Below are 9,528 nucleotides of genomic sequence, written 5' to 3'. Positions count from 1 at the left end.
GTTGGCAAGAAGTTTTCTTGTGTTTAAAGGCATAAAATGGGGCTTAAAAGAAAGAATGATGAACAACAATACCATGACACTTTAGCATACCTGTCAATAATGATGTTATCACGTAGAAACATAGAAAATAGGTGCAGGAGTAGGCCATTCGGCCCTTCGAGCCTGCACTGCCATTCAATATGATCATCCAACTCAGTATCCTGTACCTGCCTTCTCTCCATACCCTCTGATACCTTTAGCCACAAGGGCCACATCTAACTCCCTCTTAAATTTCGTTTGAGTCTCACTGGGGCTCAAATGATAATAAATTTGTATTGTATATTGTATTGTAAATATAGCCAATGAACTGGCCTCAACCACCTTCTGTGGCAGAGAGTTCCACAGATTCACCACTCTCTGTGTGAAAAATGACTTTCTCCTCTCGGTCCTAAAATATTTCCCCCTTATCCTTAAACTGTGACCCCTTGTCCTGGACTTCCCCAACATCGGGAACAATCTTCCTGCATCTAACCTGTCCAACCCCTTAAGAATTTTGTAAGTTTCTATCAGACCCCCCCCCCCCTTCTAAATTCTAGCGAGTACAAGCCGAGTACATCCAGTAGCATCCATCTACGGAAGGACAACTCTACCACTGCGCCACCATGCTGCCCATACTGCCATTATATGGTCAATACTGTCTTAACTAAAAGACTGGAAATCTGAAACATAGGCAGAAAAGCTGGATGTACTCAGAAGGTTATGAAATATCTATGGGGAGTGAGCCATAACTGCATGTTTTGCATCAGTTTTGATTGTCAAAATATTGCTATCCCATGACTAACAAACTGACAGCAGGAATTTGTGTACACAGCTGTAAAAGTCATGAATGTGCTTTCAGTGGGCGGCGCGGTGGCGCAGCGGTAGAGTTGCAGCCTTACACTGCTGGAGACCCGGGTTCGATCCTGACGGCGGGTGCAGTCTGTATGAGATTCCTACGTTCTCCCCGTGACCTGCGTGGGTTTTCTCCGGGATCTCTGGTTTCCTCCCACACTCCAAAGACGTACAGGTTTGTAGGTTAATTGGCTTGGTAGAATTGGTAAATGGTAAATTGTCCCTTATGTGTGTAGGATAGTGTTAACGTGCGGGGGTCGCTGGTCGATGTGGACTCGGTGGGCTGAAGGCCCTGTTTCCACGCTGTATCTCTAAACTAAACTGTACGGGGTTACGGCAATCTTCAGCCATCAATAAAAACGTTATTAAGGGTGAATCTGTTCCAGTTGATTGTCTCTTTAATTCCATATCGCTCTCCCACAGTGACCGCTTGACCTTTGACCTCTCACACAGTATCAACAAAAGCGTGAAGAACGGCATTTCATCTTACGTCTCGGAATGTTACAGCATCTGGGAATCAACACTTCATTGAAAACTCTCAGATAATTGGCCTTTCGAGTTTGGACCAGAATGGGGGATGGTTCTGCTGTCAGCAATCACTACGGTTCTCAGTATTTCTCCCTCCACAGATGGCGCTGGATTTCTTGGTTATTTTCACAGTTCTCCTTCACTTCAGATTTCCAGAAACAAATGTGTTCCATATGTGTTCCATTCCAGCAATTCTTTTCCTTTCACTACCTCTGTTGTCATTCATTTCCCCATTTAGAAGTCACCCACAAATGCATGATATACAACAGGATCTGTAAGGCGCTGGTAAGGCTGTATTTGGAGTATTGTGAGCAATTCTGGGCACCATATCTGAGTCAGGTTGGGGGGAGTTCCGCCCACCACGGGTACCATGTAATACCGTGCTACCTGCTCCATGGTCAGATAATCGGCGACTAAACCCTCTCCCCCACCTGGTTTGCCAGATGAGAAGGGGGCTGTGGACCCCCAGCAGGACCAAAAACAAGACCCGTCAAAGGGCGGATGAGTTCCTGGCGAGCTGACGGCCATCCGCACTTTAGTAGAAGTTGCGATCACCGTCGTACCTAGCATTGTGTTCTACAGTAAGAAGTGTACAGCAAAACGTACACTTCCAGGGTGGTCTATCGTGTTGTTTCTTCAGCGGACCACGGATTTATTTTAAGAGCAAAACCGAAAGTGCTGGAGAACTCAGCAGGTCAGGTTGGATCTATGGAGGGTCCGAGGAAGGGTCTCGACCCAAAACGTCACCTATTCCTTCTCTCCAGAGATGCTGCCTGACCCGCTGAGTCATTAATACTTGGTCAAAACACAATTATATTGACTGAGGAATGTAGATCGATGTATGGGTGACACATTGTATAACTATGTGTTAACTACTGGCTGTTAACACATGCTAACAGTGGCAGTTAACAGATCGTTTTCATCTCAGTTGAATCAAGTGATAAACGACCCCAATATTTCTGCAGTACTCATTAAACCTGAGCTGGAAACTGAAAAGTAGGGGAATGCCGTACCCCTGCGTACCCCCCCATTATGATCATTGCCAGGAATGAGTGGGATAACATGATGACAGTTTGACGGCTCTGGGCCTGTACTCGCTGGAGTTTAGAAGAATGAGGGGAGACCTCATTGAAACTTACCAAATAGAGGAAGGCTTGGAGAGAATGGATGTGGAGAGAATTCTGATTCCTGGGATGTCAGGACTGTCTTATGAAGAAAGACTGGATAGACTTGGTTTATACTCTCTAGAATTTAGGAGATTGAGAGGGGATCTTATAGAAACTTACAAAATTCTTAAGGGGTTGGACAGGCTAGATGCAGGAAGATTGTTCCCGATGTTGGGGAAGTCCAGGACAAGGGGTCACAGGTTAAGGATAAGGGGGAAATCCTTTAAAACTGAGATGAGAAGAACTTTTTTCACACAGAGAGTGGTGAATCTCTGGAACTCTCTGCCACAGAGGGTAGTTGAGGCCAGTTCATTGGCTATATTTAAGAGGGAGTTAGATGTGGCTAAGGGGATCAGGGGGTATGGAGAGTAGGCAGGTACGGGATACTGAGTTGGATGATCAGCCATGATCATATTGAATGGCGGTGCAGGCTTGAAGGGCCGAGTGGCCTACTCCTGCACCTAATTTCTATGTTTCTATGTTTCTATGAATGTTTCCACTAGTGGGAGAGTCTAGGAATAGAGGTCTTAGCCTCAGAATTAAAGGATGTTCCTTTAGGAAGGAGATGAGGAGAAATGTCTTTAGTCAGAGGGTGGTGAATCTGTGGAATTCTTTAAGTTAATGATATTTTTAAAGCACAGATAGATAGATTATTAGTGTGGGTGTCGGGGTTATGGGGAGAAGGCAGGAGAATGGGGTTAGGAGGGAGGGATAGATCAGACTTGGAGTAGACTTGATGGGCCGAAGTTCGAAGTCCGTCAGGAAACGTTGCCGACTGGCCCGCTACAGACTGCAGGAGTACGTGCTGAGGGATGCACTGAAGCTCAGTGCAGCCAACACCAAGGCTCCACGGGGAGGACCACAGTCTAAGGAATTCCACAGATTCACCACCTTCTGGCTAAAAAGTACCTCCCTATTTCCACTCTAAAGGTTACACAGTCGTGGCAGGTCACCAAGAAAGCAGTGACTGGACCCCCCCCCCCCCCCCCCCCCCCCCCCCCCATGACAATGTCTACAACAACCTACCACCTAATCAACCTCAAGCTACGGCAAGCTACTGACAACCGTGACCCATTAGGACATCATCCTACGACCACACATACGACAACCTACGACCACACAGGTGACAACTGACAACAACCAAAGTCAACCTACGTCCACCTGTGACAAGCTATGACAAGCAACAACCCTGCCGGTGACAACTGAAGACAATTCAGTCGCCGGTACCTGAATTCACCGAAGTCAGCCAATGGAATTCACCGAAGTCACCACCCGGCAACAACCAACGTCACCTGGCGACAACCTGCATCATCCTGGCGACAATCTACGACAGCGCCTACAACAGGAGAAGACAAGCTACGTCAAGCCCACAGTCGCCAAAAGGTTTTGAACGTTTCAAAATTCAGCGGTGACCAGAAAAACGTTACGACTCTGTAGGCGACTTGAGGAGACGACTCATGGCCATACAGGCGTCACCCCGCGGCCATGTGGTGACAGCCTAGTCGCCTGTAGTCGCCGTAAAACATGCCTAATTGCCCCATGGTCATCCGTATCAAGATTCTTCACATTTGATGTTATATTTTACTAATTTTTTTTTTTTTTTTTTTTTTTTTTTTTTTTTTTTTTTAAACAAATTTAAACTTAAAAACTCAAGATTTGTGAATAAAGGGGGGGGGGACTAACACCAAAACTCTACATGGTAGTGCATACATTTTTGCATCAGCTTACACATCTTTGTCCGGTGGTCGTTCATGTCAAGTTTCCTTCGGATTTGATGTTATATTTCACAAGTTATTGATATTTAAACGTATCAAAAAGCCAAATCCTCAGAATTACTTGAGAGGTTTCTGACAGTTGCAGGGATGATGTCACAATGGCATCTCACAGACCAGACTGTCAGGGCTAGACCAAGAGACATAGAAAGAGATACAGAGAGAGAGAGAGAGAGAGAGAAGGGGAATATTGCCTTAGGGGAACTGGTTGCGTTGGTGGACCAGGCCTCTCATTGGGAAAACGGGTGAGTGGTGAAATATTACCCTGGGGAACAGGTTGCGTTGGTGGACCAAGGCTCCCGTCGGGCCTATGGGTGAGTGGTGGATTATTGCCCTGGGGAACTGGTTGCGTTGGTGGACCAGGCCTCCCGTGGGGGCTATGGGTGAGTGGTGCAATATTGCGTTGGAGGACCAGGCCTCCCGTGTGACAGGGACCCAACAGTTGGTCTAGTATATTACTAAAACTCTCATCTTGTTTGTTTGTATGTGTGCGTGCATGCGTGGATGTGTTAGCCCAAAACTCCGCCAAATCGGTACAATGTTAGGCCCTCCTTGCTCACCATTGTCCTGGGATGTAAATGAAACATGTTTAGTTCGGATTGAAGTTATATTGTACGTTATTGACATTTTAAACTTTACAAAAAACACTTTTCAAATGTCTTTTCCACTTGCCCTGCCTGTCAGCCGCGTTACAACGATGTTACAAGGAGGTGGGATCTGAGGGAGGGAGTGGAATCTCAGGTGAAAGGAGATTAAAAGGGAGTACAGGGGATGCGATTTTCAAAACATGAACCCCTCAGCCGCACCTGTGCAGTTGGGGGCTATGGCTTGGTGGAATCAAATTCTTCAGGGAACAGACCCTACATTAATAATAGCTAACATTCTGTTTCAAAAGTCTCAGGGCACCTTACAGAATTTAAAGAAAAAAAAATACGATTTTCAAAATCACAAAAAAACATCAAATACACAAATTAAAGACAGATGTCCAAAGAAGAGAGAGCAGCGGCAGCTAAACCGCGCCAGCGTACACTCTCCCTTCCGACAGCCATCTTGGACACCTGGTCTAGTAATTAAAAAAAAAATTGTAATCATACCCTGAACAAATTATAATTCTTGAATCACTATGGTGGTTATATTTCTAAAAGGGAAATGAATCATGCCGTGTAAATACTAGCCTTTCTTATCTCTTCTCACATTACCCATTCTCTGTCGCTAGCTTTGCCTGTTACTGTTGGCGAGCTTTCTGGCAACGGTCTGTCCTTTTACAGGAAGGCTATTTTCTGTTTGCAACTAATGGGAGTTTTTGCTGCATGTAGAAACATAGAAACATAGAAATTAGATGCAGGAGTAGGCCATTCGGCCCTTCGAGCCTGCACCGCCATTCAATATGATCATGGCAGATCATCCAACTCAGTATCCCGTACCTGCCTTCTCTCCATACCCTCTGATCCCCTTAGCCACAAGGGCCACATCTAACGCCCTCTTAAATATAGCCAATGAACTGGCCTCAACTACCTTCTGTGGCAGAGAGTTCCAGAGATTCACCACTCTCTGTGTGAAAAAAGTTTTTCTCATCTCGGTTTTAAAGGATTTCCCCCTTATCCTTAAGCTGTGACCCCTTGTCCTGGACTTCCCCAACATCGGGAACAATCTTCCTGCATCTAGCCTGTCCAACCCAACCCTTAAGAATTGTGTAAGTTTCTATAAGATCCCCTCTCAATCTCCTAAATTCTAGAGAGTATAAACCAAGCCTATCCAGTCTTTCTTCATAAGAGAGTCCTGACATCCCAGGAATCAGTCTGGTGAACCTTCTCTGCACTCCCTTTATGGCAATAATGTCCTTCCTCAGATTTGGAGACCAAAACTGTACGCAATACTCCAGGTGTGGTCTCACCAAGACCCTGTACAACTGCAGTAGAACCTCCCTGCTCCAATACTCAAATCCTTTTGCTATGAAAGCTAACATACCATTCGCTTTCTTCACTGCCTGCTGCACCTGCATGCCTACCTTCAATGACTGGTGTACCATGACACCCAGGCCTCGCTGCATCTCCCCTTTTCTTAATCGGCCACCATTTAGATAATAGCCTGCTTTCCTGTTTTTTTTGCCACCAAAATGGATAACCTCACATTTATCCACATTATACTGCATCTGCCAAACATTTGCCCACTCACCCAGCCTATCCAAGTCACCTTGCAGACTCCTAGCATCCTCCTCACAGCTAACACTGCCCCCCAGCTTAGTGTCATCCGCAAACTTGGAGATATTGCCTTCAATTCCCTCATCCAGATCATTAATATATATGGTAAATAGCTGGGGTCCCAGCACTGAGCCTTGCTGTACCCCACTAGTCACTGCCCGCCATTGTGAAAAGGACCCGTTTACTCCTACTCTTTGTTTCCTGTTTGCCAGCCAGTTCTCTATCCACATCAATAATGAACCCCCAATGCCGTGTGCTTTAAGTTTGTATACAAATCTCTTACGTGGGACCTTATCGAAAGCCTTTTGGAAGTCTAGATACACCACATCCACTGGTTCTCCCCTATCCACGCTACTAGTTACATCCTCGAAAAATTCTATAAGATTCGTCAGACATGATTTACCTTTCAAAAATCCATGCTGACTTTGTCCAATGATTTCACCATTTTCCAAATGTGCTGCTATCCCATCTTTAATAACTGACTCTAGCAGTTTCCCCACTACCGATGTTAGACTAACTGGTCTGTAATTCCCCGTTTTCTCTCTACCCTCCGATCCTCAGGAACTACTGCAGAATCTAAAGAGTTTTGAAAGATTATTACTAATGCATCCACTATTTCTGGAGCTACTTCCTTAAGTACTCTGGGATGCAGCCTATCTGGCCCTGGGGATTTATCGGCCTTTAATCCATTCAATTTACCCAACACCAAGTCCCGACTAACCTGGATTTCACTCAGTTCCTCCAACTCCTTTGACCCGCGGTCCCCTGCTATTTCCGGCAGATTATTTATGTCTTCCTTAGTGAAGACGGAACCAAAGTAGTTATTCAATTGGTCCGCCATATCCTTGTTCCCCATGATCAATTCACCTGTTTCTGACTGCAAGGGACCTACATTTGTTTTAACTAATCTCTTTCTTTTCACATATCTATAAAAACTTTTGCAGTCAGTTTTTATGTTCCCTGCCAGTTTTCTTTCATAATCTATTTTCCCTTTCCTAATTAAGCCCTTTGTCCTCCTCTGCTGGTCTCTGAATTTCTCCCAGTCCTCTGGTATGTTGCTTTTTCTGGCTAATTTGTACGCATCATCCTTCGCTTTGATACTATCCCTGATTTCCCTTGTTATCCACGGATGCACTACCTTCCCTGATTTATTCTTTTGCCAAACTGGGATGAACAATTTTTGTAGTTCATCCATGCAGTCTTTAAATGTCTTCCATTGCATATCCACCGTCAACCCTTTTAGAATTAATTGCCAGTCAATCTTGGCCAATTCACGTCTCATACCCTCAAAGTTACCTTTCTTTAAGTTAAAAACCATTGTTTCTGAATAAACAATGTCACTCTCCATCCTAATGAAGAACTCAAGCATATTATGGTCACTCTTGCCCAAGGGGGCACGTACAACAAGACTGCTAACTAACCGTTCCTCATTACTCAATACCCAGTCTAAAATAGCCGGCTCTCTCTTTGGTTCCTCTACATGTTGATTTAGATAACTATCCCGCATACATTCCAAGAAATCCTCTTCCTCAGCACCCCTGCCAATTTGATTCACCCAATCTATATGTAGATTGAAGTCACCCATTATAACCGTTTTGCCTTTGTCGCACGCATTTCTAATTTCCTGTTTGATACCATCTCCAATTTCACTACTACTGTTAGGTGGCCTGTACACAACACCCACCAGCGTTTTCTGCCCCTTGGTGTTTCGCAGCTCTACCCATACCGATTCCACATCCTCCAAACTAATGTCCTTCCTTTCCATTGCGTTAATCTCCTCTCTAACCAGCAACGCTACCCCACCTCCTTTTCCTTTCTCGCTATCCCTCCTGAATATTGAATATCCCTGGATGTTCAGCTCCCAGCCTTGATCACCCTGGAGCCATGTCTCCATGACCCCAACTGCTATATCATAATCATTAATGGCTATCTGCACGTTCAACTCATCCACCTTATTACGAATACTCCTTGCATTGAGACACAAAGCCTTCAGGCTTGTTTTTACAACGCTCTTACCCCTTTATACAATTATGTTGAAAAGTGGCCCATTTTGATTTTTGCCCTGGTTTTGTCTGCCTGCCACTTTTACTTTTCACCTTGCTACCTATTGCTTCTAACCTCAGTTTACACCCCCCCCTGCCTCTCTGCTCTTGTACCCATCCCCCTGCCACATTAGTTTAAATCCTCCCTGACAGCTCTAGCAAACACTCCCATTGTACACAACCATCGTGTGCCCTGCACCAGTATTTGCAATAAATCGCTAACCACAGCCCTTCTCTTAGCTTGAAGATAAGCACAAAATACCGGAGTTACTCAGCCGGGTCAGATAGCTGCGAGTTTAGTTAATATTCACCTGCACCGAGGTACAGTGAAAATATTTTGTTGCGTGCTAACCGGTCAGCGGAAAGACAAAACGCGATTACTATCGAGCCTCTGGAAAAAAGGAATAGGTGACGTTTCGGGTCGAGACCCTTCTTCAGACTGAGAGTCAGGGGATGAGGGGATTTCTTTAATCTGGGGGTGGTGAACCTGTGGAATTCTTTGCCACGGGAGGCCAAGCAAGTGGATATTTTTACAGCAGAGATAGATAGATTCTTGATTAGTGCAGCTGTCAGAGGTTATGGGGAAGTTATGTCTATCTTCGGTGTAAACCAACATCTGCAGTTCCTACCTGCACACCTTGTTTTAGTTTAATTTGCTGAACTATTAAGTGAATATGAACCCACAAACCCATGAGTCATAAGTGATAGGAGAAGAAGTAGGCCATTCGGCCCATCAAGTCTACTCCGCGGTATCTCCCTCCTAACCCCATTCTCCTGCCTTCTCCCCGTAACCTCTGACAGCCGCACTAATGAAGAATCTATCTATCGCTGCCGTACAAATACCCACTGATTTGGCCTCCTGTGGCAAAGAATTCCACAGGTTCTCCACCCCCAGACTAAAGAAATTTCCCCTCATCTCCTTCCTCAAAGAAACTGTGAGATTGAATGC

The sequence above is a fragment of the Leucoraja erinacea genome, chromosome 20, assembly GCF_028641065.1.
Source record: "Leucoraja erinacea ecotype New England chromosome 20, Leri_hhj_1, whole genome shotgun sequence".
Lineage (NCBI taxonomy): Eukaryota > Metazoa > Chordata > Chondrichthyes > Rajiformes > Rajidae > Leucoraja > Leucoraja erinaceus.
Note: the sequence above shows the minus strand (reverse complement) of the source record.